This window comes from Nicotiana sylvestris, chromosome 7 (genome assembly GCF_000393655.2).
Source record: "Nicotiana sylvestris chromosome 7, ASM39365v2, whole genome shotgun sequence".
Lineage (NCBI taxonomy): Eukaryota > Viridiplantae > Streptophyta > Magnoliopsida > Solanales > Solanaceae > Nicotiana > Nicotiana sylvestris.
Window position 1 is genome coordinate 87,995,398 of NC_091063.1, and position 16,263 is coordinate 88,011,660.

Here is a 16,263-nt window from a genome sequence, read left to right on the forward strand (position 1 = left end):
ACAAATTCTATACATCAATGATACTCCTTAAGAAATCTCTACATCTACTTGCCTTCTTTGACATTTGTATATCATTTAATCTAACTAATGTTTCCTTCTTTATCTGCTCCACAACCTCTGCAGTATTTACTGTCATGGGCGGCTTTCCAGCCGTGCCCCATGACCCCTTGGGCGCGCCCCGTGGCGTCCTAGCAAGCCTTCCAATGCCTAGCGCCACGGACGGCCCCGTGGTCTTGGTCGCGCCAAGTGACAAGCGCGCATGTGCCTCTGTCGCCCCACCGATATCCCTCGCCAGCGCCCAACCGCAGGCAGATGCCAACAGCGCCGCGCGCGCAGACAATGCCGCGCGCGCAGATCCTGATGCCAAAGACTATGCTGCCGACAACGGCCATGTTTTCTGCCTTATAGCAAACTAAGTCTTTTTCATTGTAAATATAGAGTAGTTTTATTCCATGTAATTTCATTATGTTTCTCTAGCTTAATCAAGTCTAGTCTTGTAGCTTTGGATTATTTTTTTTAAGCATTATTAAGGGGGACCAAACAATCAAAACTTTCTAGCAAGCAAACAATTCTCTGTACTGGTGTCTCTCCCCCTCGACACCGCATTTCCTTTCTGTAATAGCTTTCATTAATGCAATCAAGCTTTCTTTCATTCTCAATTCTCATTCCTGTTCTCTCAATTTCTCTTGACATTGGTTTTCCCGTACGGCACTGACAATCTAGTCTAGCGTACGGAGGGGACCTCAGTTGGCGGACAGCAACTGCACTGACATCAGTTGCTTAGCCTTACGTCGCCCTTCCAAGGAATCTCAGGAAGGCGCCGCGTAACAGTTGGTATCAGAGCCTAGGCTCGACATCGGACGAGGGAACGCATTGCCATTACCACCATTTCTGACCATGGTGAATCATGGGGACCGCATTGCGGCCCTTGAACAGACGGTTGACGGATTACTGCCCATCATGGATACGATGCCTGAACTAAGAACCAGCCTAGGGCAAAGGTTGGATGACCTGGACCGCAGGGTGCTCCAGGCCGAAGTTGACATAGAAAACATCAGTCGTGACTCCGAGGGAGATCGACAAACGGCAGCCACAGAGGCAGCCGAAATTTTTGGCAAATTCGAGGGACTCCAACAGGAGCGTGCCGAGGATTTAGCTTACAGGGCACAAGAGGCAGATAGGGTGACTGCCATGCAACAAACTATTGACGACTTGACAGACAAGCTCAATGTTGTCAATGCTGCCTTACAGGGCCTACTGCGAGGCGGTGGAAACCAGGTCGGGGGCGCTGCAAACCCCACCTCCGCGACACAAAAATTGAAAATTCCTGAGCCAAAGCCATACAGTGGAGCTAGGAATGCCAAGGAAGTGGAGAACTTCATTTTTGATGTCGAACAATATTTTGATGCTGTTGGGGGCCTAGAAGAAGCCAAGAAGGTAGCAACTGCTGCCATGTATCTTCAGGGTGATGCTAAACTCTGGTGGCGGGTGAAATACGAAGCTATCAAGGCCGGTGAAGATGCTCTCGAAACATGGGCAGAACTGAAGGCAGCCATCCGCCTACAATTCTTCCCCGAGAATGTTGAATACAATTCAAGGAGAAAGCTACGGGAGCTCCGTCAGACCAAATCTGTGCGGGACTACGTGCGGGAATTCTCCGCGCTCATGCTAAGCATACGCGACATGGGGGACAAAGACAAGCTCTTTACTTTCCTAGAAGGGCTGAAACCTTATGCCCGTATGGAGCTACAAAGGCAACGGGTAGATACCCTGCCCAAGGCGATCCAAGCAGCTGAATGCCTTGGGGACTATCAAATGGAAGCCCGGAAGGATAGGCCTCAACCGCCTACCCGAGCGGGATTCAAAGGGGGCCAGTCTAGCAATGGTGGCCCTAGCAGAAGTGGGGGAGATCGGAGCTCAACCAAACCTAAGGCTCCCTCCACAGGCAGCAACAGTGCTGCATCTAACAACAATGATCGGGGGAGGAAGCCTCCTTCAGGGTGCCGTCATTGTGGCGGACCACATTGGAACAATGAGTGCCCACATGCACAGATGAATGCCCATCAGACTTTTGATGATGGGACAGATGACGATTCAGACGATGCGGATCAGACTGAACCCGTAGGTGCCTTCAATGCAATTGTTGGCTCCATTTCTGAGGCATTAGCAGAGACTAGTGCTGGTATCCGTAAGAAGAAGGACCCATGTCCCGTCACCAAGAAAGGGAAAAAGAAGGCGGATGATGAGACTCCTCTTAAGCACGAGAGGACCTTAATGTTCGTTGAGATGAAGGTGAATGGCAAGCCCATTCGGGCCATGGTAGACACGGGTGCTACCCACAACTACTTAGCCTCGACTCAGGTGGAGCGCCTTGGTCTAGTCGTAGGGAAAGGTAGAGGCCGTGTCAAGGCTATCAACTCACCTCCCCAGCCAGTGGGTGGAATAGCCAAAGAAGTACCGATGAAGCTTGGCCCTTACGAAGGAAAATTCAACTTGCGTGTGGTGATCATAGATGACTTCGAGTTGATAGTTGGATTGGAATTCCTGAGGCAAACCAACACCATGCCTGTACCGTATGCTGACATGTTACTGATGATGGGAGCAAACGGGGCCAAGCCCTGCGTTATCCCGTGCATGCCCATGAAGATGGCCGTTGAAAACATCTCGGCCTTGCAGTTGAAGAAGGGGGTCAAAAGAAACGAACCTACGTTCCTGGCAACCCTCTGCATCGAAGATGTAGAATGCTCCTCGGGTCCCATTCCTGAACCCGTGAAGGAGCTACTACTAGAGTTTGAAGATGTCATGCCACAAGACATGCCAAAGCGACTACCGCCTAGGCGCACTGTGGATCATGAAATTGAGCTGGTGCCGGGCGCGAAGCCACCTGCCCGGGCGCCTTACAGAATGTCACAACCCGAACTCACCGAACTTCGGAGACAATTGACGGAAATGCTAGACACAGGGATTATCGTGCCCTCCAAATCCCCATACGGGTCCCCTGTGCTATTCCAAAAGAAACATGATGGTAGTCTACGACTCTGTGTGGACTATCGGGCTCTAAACAAAATTACTGTGAAGAACAAGTACCCTATTCCGTTAATGGCAGACTTGTTCGATAGACTGGGTGGCGCGACAGTGTTCACCAAAATAGATCTGAAGACAGGTTATTGGCAAGTTCGGATTGCAGAGGGTGATGAGCACAAGACGACCTGTGTGACAAGATATGGCTCGTACGATTTCCTAGTTATGCCATTCGGCTTGACTAACGCCCCAGCTACATTTTGCACTTTGATGAACCAAGTCTTCCGGGAGTACATTGATGAATTCGTGGTGGTCTACTTGGATGACATTGTGGTATATAGCAAAACATTGGAGGAACACCTGATGCACTTGCGGAAGGTCCTAGCTCGATTGCGGGAGCATGAACTATATGCGAAGCTATCTAAGTGCTCCTTTGCTCAAAAGCAAATTGACTTCCTCGGACATGTCATTGGGGAAGGGCGAATCAAGATGGACCAGCAGAAGATTCAGGCAATCACAGATTGGCCGCCACCTAAGGATATCCATGCCTTGAGGGCGTTCCTTGGTCTATGCAATTTCTATCGGCGATTCGTGAAAAACTACTCCCTCATTGCAGTACCATTGACAGAACTCCTCAAGAAGATCACGCCTTGGGAATGGGGACCCAAGCGAGCGGAGGCCTTTAACGCATTGAAAGCGGCTATGTCTAGTAGCCCCGTCTTGGCCCTTCCTGATCTGGCCAAGCCATTCGAAGTACAAACAGATGCATCTGACTATGCCCTCGGTGGCGTCTTGCTACAAGAAGGGCATCCTGTGGCGTACGAGAGCCGGAAGCTAAAAGATGCAGAGCGGCGCTATGCCGCCCATGAGAAAGAATTATTGGCTGTCGTCCACTGCTTGCGCCTCTGGAGGCACTATCTGCTGGGAACCCCGTTCGTGGTCAAGACAGACAACACAGCTGTTAGCCATTTCATGACCCAGCCGAAGTTGAATGGTCGACAGGCCAGGTGGCAGGAACTCCTAGCTGAATTCCACTTCAACCTGGAATACCGAAGTGGGAAGACCAATCATGTTGCTGATGCGCTCAGTCGGAGAGCTGATCTAGCATCAGTGTGCTTACTCGCCACCCTAAGGGGGAGCGAGGTAGCCACCTCCATCAAGGACCAGATACAAGATCTACTCATCAGAGATCCTGCTTCACAGTATTTGGTTGATTTGGTAGGACAAGGCAAGACTCGCCAGTTCTACATGGAAGATGGTTTTCTGAAAGTGAAAGGGAACCGACTTTATGTTCCTAAAGGAGGAGATCTACGAAGGACTCTTCTAGCGGAATGTCATGATACTCTGTGGGCCGGCCATCCCGGTGAAGAACGCACCATGGCGTTACTTCGCCGTGCATATTATTGGCCTCAAATGGCCGATGACGTTGCTCAGTATGTGAAGACTTGTCTAGTATGCCAGAAGGACAAGTCAGACCGCTTAACACAGGCGGGACTTTTGGAACCACTAGCTGTCCCAAAGAGACCTTGGGAAAGTGTTTCCCTGGATTTCATCACCGGATTGCCCAAGGTCGGAGATCTAACAACTATCTTGGTTGTGGTAGATCGGTTTTCCAAATATGCTACCTTTATTGCTGCCCCACAATATATATCAGCAGAAGATACAGCTCGACTCTTCTTCTCTCATGTCGTCAAATATTGGGGCCTACCCAAAGATATTGTTAGTGATCGTGACTCACGCTTCACTAGCAACTTTTGGACCCAACTCTTTAAGTGTCTTGGGTCGAAGCTGAATCACAGCTCAAGTTTTCATCCGCAATCTGATGGCCAGACGGAGCGGTTCAATGGTATGTTGGAGGAATATTTGCGTCATTTTGTAACCGGATCGCAGAAGAATTGGGTGAAGCTTCTGGATGCTGCTCAACTGTGTTTCAATTCACAAAAGAGCTCTAGTACAAACAAAAGCGCTTTTGAAATTGTTACCGGACAGCAACCGCTACTCCCACACACCGTCAATGCACCAAATATGTCTAAATCTCCTCGAGCTGCTAGCTTCTCTAAAGAGTGGAAGCAAAATTTGGAGATAGTGCGGAGCTATCTTGTCAAGGCTCAAAAGCGGATGAAGAGGCATGCTGATCAGAATCGTCGCTTTGTTGAATACCAAGTAGGAGACAAAGTGATGGTCAAAATTCCAAAACGTTACTTATTTGCAGGGGTCCATGACCCTCGCTTATTGCAAAAATATATTGGACCCTTGTCCATTGAAAGGCGTATTGGGAAAGTTGCATACCGGGTGGATACCCCAGCTTGGTGGAAAATTCATCCTGTTTTTCATGTCAGCCTCCTGAAACCTTTTCGGGAAGATACAGAGGATCCTTCAAGGAGCCAGCTCACAATACCCAGTATTCGAGGGCCCAATTCAACCGGGAAGAGGCGTGTTGAAGCTATCCTTGATGATAGAGTGATTCATGCCTCAAGGAAAGATCACCAGGAGTTCTTGGTGAAATGGCAGGGCTGTGATACAGAGGAGAACACTTGGGAGAGGGGAACAAACCTCAAAGCCTACAAGAGCCTAATTGAAGATTATCTTGCAAGTAAGGCGCCGAGGACGTCGCCAACTCAGGTGGGGGAGAATGTCATGGGCGGCTTTCCAGCCGTGCCCCATGACCCCTTGGGCGCGCCCCGTGGCGTCCTAGCAAGCCTTCCAATGCCTAGCGCCACGGACGGCCCCGTGGTCTTGGTCGCGCCAAGTGACAAGCGCGCATGTGCCTCTGTCGCCCCACCGATATCCCTCGCCAGCGCCCAACCGCAGGCAGATGCCAACAGCGCCGCGCGCGCAGACAATGCCGCGCGCGCAGATCCTGATGCCAAAGACTATGCTGCCGACAACGGCCATGTTTTCTGCCTTATAGCAAACTAAGTCTTTTTCATTGTAAATATAGAGTAGTTTTATTCCATGTAATTTCATTATGTTTCTCTAGCTTAATCAAGTCTAGTCTTGTAGCTTTGGATTATTTTTTTTAAGCATTATTAAGGGGGACCAAACAATCAAAACTTTCTAGCAAGCAAACAATTCTCTGTACTGGTGTCTCTCCCCCTCGACACCGCATTTCCTTTCTGTAATAGCTTTCATTAATGCAATCAAGCTTTCTTTCATTCTCAATTCTCATTCCTGTTCTCTCAATTTCTCTTGACATTGGTTTTCCCGTACGGCACTGACAATCTAGTCTAGCGTACGGAGGGGACCTCAGTTGGCGGACAGCAACTGCACTGACATCAGTTGCTTAGCCTTACGTCGCCCTTCCAAGGAATCTCAGGAAGGCGCCGCGTAACAGTAAGTATGAACAAATTCAGACTGTGAAACTGCGAATGGCTCATTAAATCAGTTATAGTTTGTTTGATGGTATCTACTACTCGGATAACCGTAGTAATTCTAGAGCTAATACGTGCAACAAACCCCGACTTCTGGAAGGGATGCATTTATTAGATAAAAGGTCGACGCGGGCTTTGCCCGTTGCTGCGATGATTCATGATAACTCGACGGATCGCACGGCCATCGTGCCGGCGACGCATCATTCAAATTTCTGCCCTATCAACTTTCGATGGTAGGATAGTGGCCTACTGTCACGGGGGTGATTTTAGTCAGTCAAAACTCACACCCGCGCGGCAGTCAAGTCGTACACTTGACTCAGCCTTTCCCAAATACTTAGCCAATTTTCGCGCACCTTTGGCCTAAACGAGATTTAGACAGCAATTCAATAAGAACACACACATATACGGGAAAATCCCAACCTTTGCATTAATGTGGAAAATATACAAAGGACCCTCACTTTGCTATGAACACAGTCCGCTCACAGCCCACTATGACAAAGAACACAAGTCGTTCTTGTCAACACTAAGATCTGCCCATGCCAAACCTTAGCCCCTTTTTGAAACAACTGAAACCCTCACGTTTCACTCTTGTTTCCCACTTAGAATTTCTCACGAAATTCCCCACATTCACTCCCTACTTTGCCTAAATCACAAAGGCCCTATTTATAGAATATAGGCAGCCCTTAGACTTGGCAGCACATGACACTTGTTGTCTACAGCTTTTGCCACTTGTCGGACTAAGACTAATTCTGCTCCTAACATGTAGTTGACATCCCCAACTACTTAGGACACATTATACACGGGACCTACGTATTGGTTCGAGAAATTTTGAGGTGAGTTGATATAACCCTTTACTAAAGTGGTTTAACTCACAAAAGCACGCATACAAGGTGTTTGATGAATTACTTAAAAGAGTTTATCTTTATTTAATTAGAGCGAGTGAGTACCCATTAATTTAGAATTGTTTTAGCAAAAGTTTAGATGATCTATTATGCTATATGTGCTTAAATTTTCAGATTTTTGTGTTGTTCTTATATTCTATTTTCATGTTGAAAATTATGAAGAAGAGAGAATCTTTGGAAATATTTTTATATGTTTATTTCATTCTTATGTCATGCTTTACGTTTAAGGACACCAATATGAGCACGTACATAATGTTCTATAAAGAAAAGATTTAGACTTGAAAAGTCACAAGAAGAAGTTTTAGAAAGAAAAGATTTTTGGGGAGTATCCTTTATTCTGAGAAGGGGTCATCGTCCAGGCCGAGGGTCCTGACCAAAGCGTTGACTTCCTGAGACTACTTGTGCCAAAGTAGGGAGCATACGAGCTGAGGGTCTCATTGCTGAGAATTTACTTAGCCATGCTAAGGTATGATACATGAGTGCTGAGAACCATGAAGCGAGTCACACCTCGTGGATTGGGCCTATTCGATCAGGTTGGGATCGAACCCGTGCTGATCACACGGTGACTGAGACAGAATTAAGTCAGGATAGTTGGAACTCCCAAAGTATAAAATGAAGTATTTTTTTTAAAGAAAGAAAAAAAAGAGAATTTCTTTTAGAATATTCATAAATTGCTATTATGCAATTATTTTAGAATTATTCTTATAAGCTTTATGTTTTACATGCATTTAGAACCTTTGCTCGTAATGTATATGTTATTAAAGGTTTCTCCCCCTGTTGTTGAGACTCACTGAGTACAGTGGATGGTACTGACGTTCTCTTTTGGGAACCTACGTTGGTCTGCGGTACAACGTAGGAACCGGATTTGCAGGCGAGCAGGCTACGAGTTAGGATTTCCTTCCCTTCCAGTGATATTGGTGAGCTCCGCTTTTGTTCGTGGAGTATTCTTAGAGTCATTTTCATTTAGCTATTTTTTTGTTTAATTAGAGAATTGGCCAGAAAATCTCATGTCCTGAGCAGTGCGTCAGTTTATCAGTAGAGGCTTCATAGACATAGTCATTGGGTTGAGATTCAGGTGTTATTTTATAATAACTTAGCAGTAATTCAGTAGTTACTACGAATAAAGCTTTCGAGTTGATTTATTTAAATATTTGAATTGATCAAAAGTATTTGTTTAGAGTATTGCTTTGTTGCATATAAAGTTTGGAGTTATAATAGGGTTGATAAGTAAAGATGGTTCGCTCGGTCATGTTTAGTGATCGAGTGCCGGTCTCGGCTTGTTCAGAAAATGGGTCGTGACAACCTGTGTTTTGGTTGTGCTACCTGTCCATATCAAATCTGCTATATGCAGTCCTTGTATTCCCCCTAATAAGGCAATGTAGCTCCTCGTTATGGAATAGCCACCACCCCTACTCAGAGTGCACCTTGTATAAACCACTCATGCATGTCCTCCTTCGGAGAGTTAATTTTCTTCAATACCAATTACAGCCGAACGGGATTTTATGGGTCCAGTTATTGGTATCAGTTTTCATATATGCACCCACTTCACCCATAGAGCTTCCTTGTTATTGAGAAGTTGCCATAATAATTTCTCAACATAGGCCACATTCCATAGTTTACTACCTTTAACATTCAACCCTCCAAACCTATTAGGAAAATATATTCTTTCCCATGCCACCAGTGCCAGCTTTTTTCTGTCTTCAGTATTCCCCCATAGGTAATACCTATATATTCTATCCACACTGTTTGAGGCAAAATGAATACTGCACTCCAGAAGTTATAAATGGAAAATAACATAGAGTTAACCACCTGCAGTCTGCCTGCATATAAAAGTTGCTTTGAGTAGCCAAGTTTTATCCTCTTGGTTATTATGTCTACTAGCTGAATGCAGTCCAATTTGTTCCATTTCTTTGATGAAAGGAGAAAACCAAGATATTTAATTGTTAAATAACCTTGGGCGAATGCTGTTTTTGCTATCAACTACTCCTTTGTCAATTCATCCACCCAGCAATGAAGATATAAGATTTATCCTGATTAGCAATAAGTCCTGATGCCTCACTACAATGATTTAAAGCTTCAACCACCCTAGTAACTGATGCCAGATTACCTTTGCAGAAGCTCATGATATCATTTGCAAAGATCAAATGTGTTAGCTTCAACTGTTTGCACATGGGATGAAATTGAAAATCTAGGAGTTCACTCATAGTTGATAGAACTCTAGACATGTATTCCATTACTATCACAAATAGTAGAGGAGACATAGGATCTCCCTGCCTTAGTCCCCTTCTCCCCTCAAAATAACCATGTCCTTCACCATTTACTTTGATAGAGAATTTGGTAGTTGTTACACATACCATAATCAAGTGAATGAATCTCTATGGGAACCCAAACCAAATCAGAACTTCCTCAAAAAATCCCCAGTCCACCATATCATAAGCCTGCCTTAGATAAATTTTCATAAGACACCTTGCAGAAGTCTTTCTACTGTAATGCCTCAATAGATCATGGAATGTTAGCTCATTATATATCATGGATCTACCCTGAACAAATGCTGCTTGATTGTCAGCCACAATGTGGCTTATGGTCTGCTTCAATCTGTTGCATACCATCTTAGATATACACTTGTACAAGACATAGCAACAAGAAATAGGTCTGTAATGGCTAGCATACTCAGGCCTATCCACCTTAGGAATCAGTGCAATGTTGGTTGTGTTTAGTTGTTTCAGGAATTGACCATTCTCAAAGAACTCTAGGACAGCTTCAGTGATGTCTGCTCCTACAATTCCTCATGCTGATCTATAGAACCTACTACCAAAGCCATCTGGTCTACGACTCTTATTTTTGTCAAAGTTGAAACATTGCTTCTTTGACTTCTTTCCCGGAATAAGGTCTGATTAAGCTTACTTATTGCTCTAAGGGTAGCACTGGCCCTCTTTTCATAAAGTTGCTGAAAGTTCTAACTCTAGCATTTGTGGTCTTTCCCAGTAAGTTCTCATAATAGTCTACAAATACCTAAGCTATGTCATCTGGATCATTCTGCCAATTGCCTTGTTCATCCCTTATCTGTGTTGTAGCTAATTTCATTCTCCTGTATTTAATCACAGCATGGAACTACCTTGTATTGTCATCTCCCAATCTTAGCCAAGTAGCTTTGCTTTTCTGTTGTAAGTAGATTTCTGCCATATGTGAAATCTTTCTAAACTGTAGATACACCTCTCTTTCCTTCTGCTGCATGCCCTTATCCAGTGGATTTGCTTGTAGCTTCTCCTGTATCCTCCTGAGTTCCTCCCTAATCTCTTCTACTTCATTTACTAAGTCCTTGAAGTACTTTGAATTTAGTTGCTTCAGTCCTTTCTTTAACAGCTTCAATCTTCTTTCAACTCTCAACATTTTGCACCCTTCAATCTGCACCTCCTACCCAGCCTTGACAGTGATGTCAAACAAATGATGCTGATCCTATACATTGTAGTGCTGAAAACATTTCTTCCTTCTTTTCTTAATCCCTTCTAAAGTTAACTGCATAGGGCAGTGATCACTTATTCCTTCAAGTAGAAACTTATATTGACAAGCTGACATTATATCAAGCCATTTGTCATTGATGAAAGCCCAATCAATCTTGAAAAATATTCTCTATTTAGAGTTTTTATCATTCCAAGTGTATCTGTTGCCCTGTTGAGGAAGCTCAATCAAACCATAATAATCCACACAATTCCTGAACTCCATCACTTCTGCCCAAGTGACTTGATTACCTCATATTCTATCCTCCTATGTTAATACTGCATTAAAATCTCCTAATATGAGCCAAGGTCTAGAACAAACTCCATGTTGTTACATAATACTATCCCATAACTCTCTTCTTTCTTCTTTGTATTGAAGGCATATACCACTGTGAGCAGAAAAGTCAGTTGTAGTGGAATGTAAGTCACCTCACAAGTCACATTTTGGGCAGTAATATTTGTAGGAACTACATCATAGTAATCATGTCTCCATGTCAACCAAATTCTACCATTATAGTGTGCTTCAAGATTGATAATATAATGCCAACCTCTAAACAAACTACCATCAATTTGTTCAATCTTATTCTTCTTTATTTTTATTCTAACAAACCTACTATACCAGCCTTAGCTTCAGTGCAAAGGATTTTAACTTCCTTCTGCTTATTTGGGGCATTCAAGCCCCTAACATTCCAACACAATAAGTTAACCATTCCTAGTATAGGGCATGGTTCCTCCTCCCCCTTTCTCCCACTGACACTTTTGATAGCAGTTTGTACAAGGCTGACATTTGCAGGCTTATCCAAAATTTGATAAGAGTTGGACTTTTCAATTTGTCAAATCTGTTTAGGTGGGCCTCTTCCAGTTCTTAGAGGAGTGATCCATTCATAACTAGTTGATGCTTGTTTCTGAAGCACTTCTGTCTGTTCCTTACCCTTTTTTATCTCCCCTGCTTCATTATCCTACTACTTCTTTTGCACTAACTCTGTTGTTGACACTGCCCTATCCTGTTGCACAACTGGCTTATTCTTCTTCTTACATACCTCCTCTACGTGCCCATAGGCATGGCAATAGGTACACATAGTTGGTTTCCAATTATAGCTCACTCTTTGTTCAATGAGCTGACCTTTCTCATTTCTAAATAACAGCGTATCAGGTAGTTGAGCATCCAACTCCATCTCTACTATTATCCTTGCAAACTGTAGTCCTACCTTCTTCTCAGTGTTGATGTAACGCCCCGGCCGGTCGTCTCATGAGTTACCGCTTCGTTTTCTCCATTTTTGCTTCTTTATGTGTTGTTCAGCTGTATTTCATTGCATCGTGTTGGTTAGTTTGGGTTCGAAGTGGTTTTGTAGAGAAATGAGACACTTAATCTCTTAAGTTGGCCTTTTAGTTGGAAAAGTCAACCGAAAGTTGACTTGTGAGTAAATGATCCCAGAACTTAATTTTTATGGTTCGGATAGCTTTGTGAGGTGATTTAGGACTTAGAAGCGTGATCGGAAAGTATTTTGGAGGTCCAGGATAGATTTAAGCTTGAATTGGCGAAATTGGAATTTTGGCGTTTTCTGGTTGGTAGTGGAGATTTTGATATAAGGGTCGGAATGGAATTCCGGAAATTGGAGTAGGTCCGTTGTATCATTTGGGACGTGTGTGCAAAATTTCAGGTCATTTGGACGAGGTTTGATAGACTTTTTGATCAAAAACGGAATTTGGAAGTTTTTGGAATTCTTAGGCTTGAATCTGAGGGTGATTTGATGTTTTGATATTGTTTTGAGCATTCCGAAGGTTGGAATAAGTTTGAATGATATTATGGGATGTGTTGGCATGTTTGGTTGAGGTCCTGAGTGCCTCAGGTGAGTTTCAGGTGGTTAACGGACCAATTCTTGGTTTTGGAGATTTGCAGATTTTCTGGTTTTTGTTGCAGAAGAAATTGTTCTTCGCGTTCGCGAAGATAGTCCTGCGTTCGCGAAGAAGAGCTGGGCCTAGAGGAGAAAATGTTCTTCGTGTTCGCGAGCCTGAGTTGCATTCGCGTAGGTTTGGATTCCAGTGAATCGCGAACGCGTGAGAGGAGTCACGTTCGCGTAAGGTAATTGGAGCAGCTGGGACCCTAGGAGTTTTGTGCATCGCGTTCGCGTAGGTAAGGTCGCGTTCGCGAAGGCTTGGACAGTTGAAGCTTCGTGTTCGCGTGGAGGATGTCGCATTCGCGAAGAAGGAATATTTGGTCAGTGGAATTTTGTGCTTCGCGAATGCGAGGGAGCTACCACGTTCGCGAAGAAGGAATTAATCCCAGGGCAGAATGTTTAAATAGTTGCCTTTGGGATTTTAGTCTATTTTCCACCATTGTTGGGCGATTTTGAAGCTTTTTGAGAGGTATTGAAGAGGGAATCGAAGGGAAACACGTGGAGGTAAGATTTTTGAACTCAATACTCGATTCTATGGTGATTTTTACCTAATTAGACATGAAATTAGTGAGATTTAAAGCCTAAAATTGGGGAATTAGAGTTTGAAATTAGAGAGTATAAATTAGGGATTTGAGGGACCACTTGAGGTCCGATTTTAATGTTCTTGGTATGTATGGACTCGTGGGAAGATAAGGATTTTAGTGATGTGATTTTTATCGAAATTTGAGATGTGGGCCCGGGGGTCAGGTTTGGCCAATTTCGGAATTTTTGAGTTAATTTGATTATTTTCGCTTAGGCTTGGTTCCTTTAGCACTTATTAATGGTATGATACTGATTTTGGTTAGATATGGAGCATTTAGAGGCCGGTTCGAGGGGAAAAGGCATCACGGGCTAGAGTTTGGGCTGGATTGAGGTAAGTAATGATTGTAAATGTTGTCCTGAGGGTATGAAACCCCGGATTTCACATCGTTGTGTTACTTTGAGGTGACGCACATGCTAGATGACGAGCGTGGGGTCGTGCACCGTTGGGGATTGTGACTTGGTCCGTCCCGTACGATTGTTAAGTCGCGTATTTGATTGAAAACTGTTTGATATCATCGTGTTTTGGAAAGTATTACCACGTTTTGGGCTGAAAGCCATATTTGGGCCTCGTGCCAACTGTTTTGGACCCTTAGGGGCTTTTTTTTTACTGCTATTCCTTACTGTTTTGACTTAATATCTGTACTCAGTCATGTTGTATCCTACTGTTTTCATAACTCAGCCGTATTTACTCCGTTTTGATATTTTTAATGATATTTTGGGCTGAGCATCATGTTTTATTGTTGCCCGATGGGGGCTTGAGAGATTTCTGACTAAGTGAGGCTGAGGGCCTGTGTTGTGAGAATATTATGGGATCGGGTTGTATGCCGCAGCATGTTGTACGGATTTGTGATATATGAAAGGCCGAAGGCCTGATTTGTTATGCCACGAGATGACTTGTGATAACGCTTGGGTTGTAGGAGCCCTTCCGGAGTCTAAACACCCCAGTGAGCGCGGGTACCCAGTGAGCGCGGGTACCAGTGTGAGAGATGTGATATTGCCCAAGGGGCTGTTGTTGTTTCATGTTGTTGCCCGAGAGGATGATTACGAGTGATTGTGAGATAGCCCGAGGAGCGGTTGTGGTACATGTTTTGCTCGAGGGGTTGTTTATGTTTCTATCCTTTTACTCACTGTTTTCATCACTCGTTTGAAACTATTGAAAGATGTTTTAAAAAGGTTTTACTGAATAGAGTTGTTTTTACGAGTTTTATTGATTTACTATATTGTTCTACACATATATTGTTTTGTTGTAGTGCTATGACGTGAAATTTCTTATTTTCTTACTGCTCAGTTGCTTTTACTTTTATTACTTACTGAGTTGGCGTACTCACATTACTCCCTGCACCTTATGTGCCGATCCAGGAGTCTCGGGGCGCGATAGTGAGTGCTGATCAGTCTTCCAACAGGTCTCCGGAGTTGACTAGGTAGCTGTTTGGCGTTCGCAGCCCAGTGCTTCTCCTTCCTGTCTTATTTAGATTGTCTTAGTATTTTATTTTCGAACTATGTTGTCCTTTCTTGTTCCTAGATGAGTTGTAGTTGCTCATGATTGGTGACACCCCGTTGTCGGGCTTGTGTTATATTTTCGCACTGCTTATTTTAACTTACATTATGGGATTATAGTTAATTTATAGCTTAAAATGACTTATTACGAATTTCTGGTTGGTTTTGGGGTTTGTGTCGGCTGGCCTAATTTCACGTTAGGCGCCATCACGATCGGGTCAGTTTTAGGGTCGTGACAGTTTAGATCCACCATTAAAGGTATCTCTACCAAGCTTTCTATCATACTTATTCTTTTAGGACTCCAATACTTGAAGTCAAGGCCTGGAATTTCACCCAAATTGGCACAGTGAGCAATTCTTCCCTAGTGAATTCTAAATCTGGGCTCCATGCTTTTACAATAAAAGGTTTATTGTCAAAATGGTATATCCCTACATTCAATACCTCTTGTTTTGCTACAGTAGAGTCAAACCTAACAAGTACAACTCCATTTTTAAGAATTGAGATTTTGTTAATACGAAGCTTAGCCCATAACTTCTTAACATATCCCTGAATCACTGTAAAAGGAGAATGTGCACGTAGTACGTAGCAAACTATCGCATTCTGTCAATACTGAATTTCACTAGAAACATCTTCTAGTTCAATTGCACCTACACGAGACTCACCATGTAGCTTAGGTTGAACATATTCTAATTTGAATCCAGCATTGAAAGCTTCACAATGTTGAATTCATCCCAAATTGAATTCCTCTTTTCCGGTAGCCCTAATTCTTCCTCCATTTCTTCTGCCCATGATTTCCTTCCATTACCAGGAGAATTACTCGGTCCTTCATTCCTTGGGTTGTGGATAGCTTCATTCCACAAATTCATCGCTTGCTTTTGCTTCAATTTCTCTCCATTTGCAATGTCCTCTACTGTTACATTGGTTACCGTTTCATTGGAATTGTTTGGAGAATTTGATCTTTCCTGCTTCGATCTAGTGTTAGTACTCGTTCCTGCTTGGAATTTGGCATGTGTTGATGCCTACATTGCCATTAATTCCTTCTGAGATGGTACACGAGCTCTCCTTCTCATGGCTGGTGCACGTTAGAGTAACCTGCGCCGAGAGAGAATCATGCCGCCGCCAGAGCGTTTTTCTCTATTAATATATAGTTTTTTCCTAACAACTTTGAACTAAAAATTTCTGTATTTAATATGTATATAATATTAATTTAGAACTCAGTAACTTGAAGCGCTTGAATCTTGAACTTAAATTCTGGTAGCTTCGCCTCTGACTGAGAACCATCCATTTTCAGCATCAACCATAATATGTGTGTATGTATGTACTGATATTCACAACACCGCGCATAAGAACCTTCTTCTCTGTAAATTCTTTTTGTAAAAAAGATCGGTAAACTTTGATGGCCATGATTAATTTCATGTATGATTAATGATACATTAAAGTACAAAATTTTTAGTACCTCCGAATAGTAAAATGACTTTTTGATTATTTTTCTTTT

The 16,263-nt window shown here is 43.5% G+C and overlaps 1 long non-coding RNA gene across 2 annotated transcripts; it reads left to right on the forward strand.

The window, feature by feature from the left end:
• Window positions 1-7,193: 7,193 nt before the first annotated feature.
• On the forward strand, window positions 7,194-14,920 carry LOC104212773 (uncharacterized). Of its 2 annotated transcripts, XR_011401215.1 has the most exons (4): window positions 7,194-7,225; window positions 8,151-8,211; window positions 13,535-13,602; window positions 14,631-14,920. It is a non-coding gene; the product is annotated as an uncharacterized lncRNA (long non-coding RNA). The 2 variants fall into 2 exon arrangements; XR_011401214.1 differs by lacking the exon at window positions 13,535-13,602.
• Window positions 14,921-16,263: the final 1,343 nt, after the last annotated feature.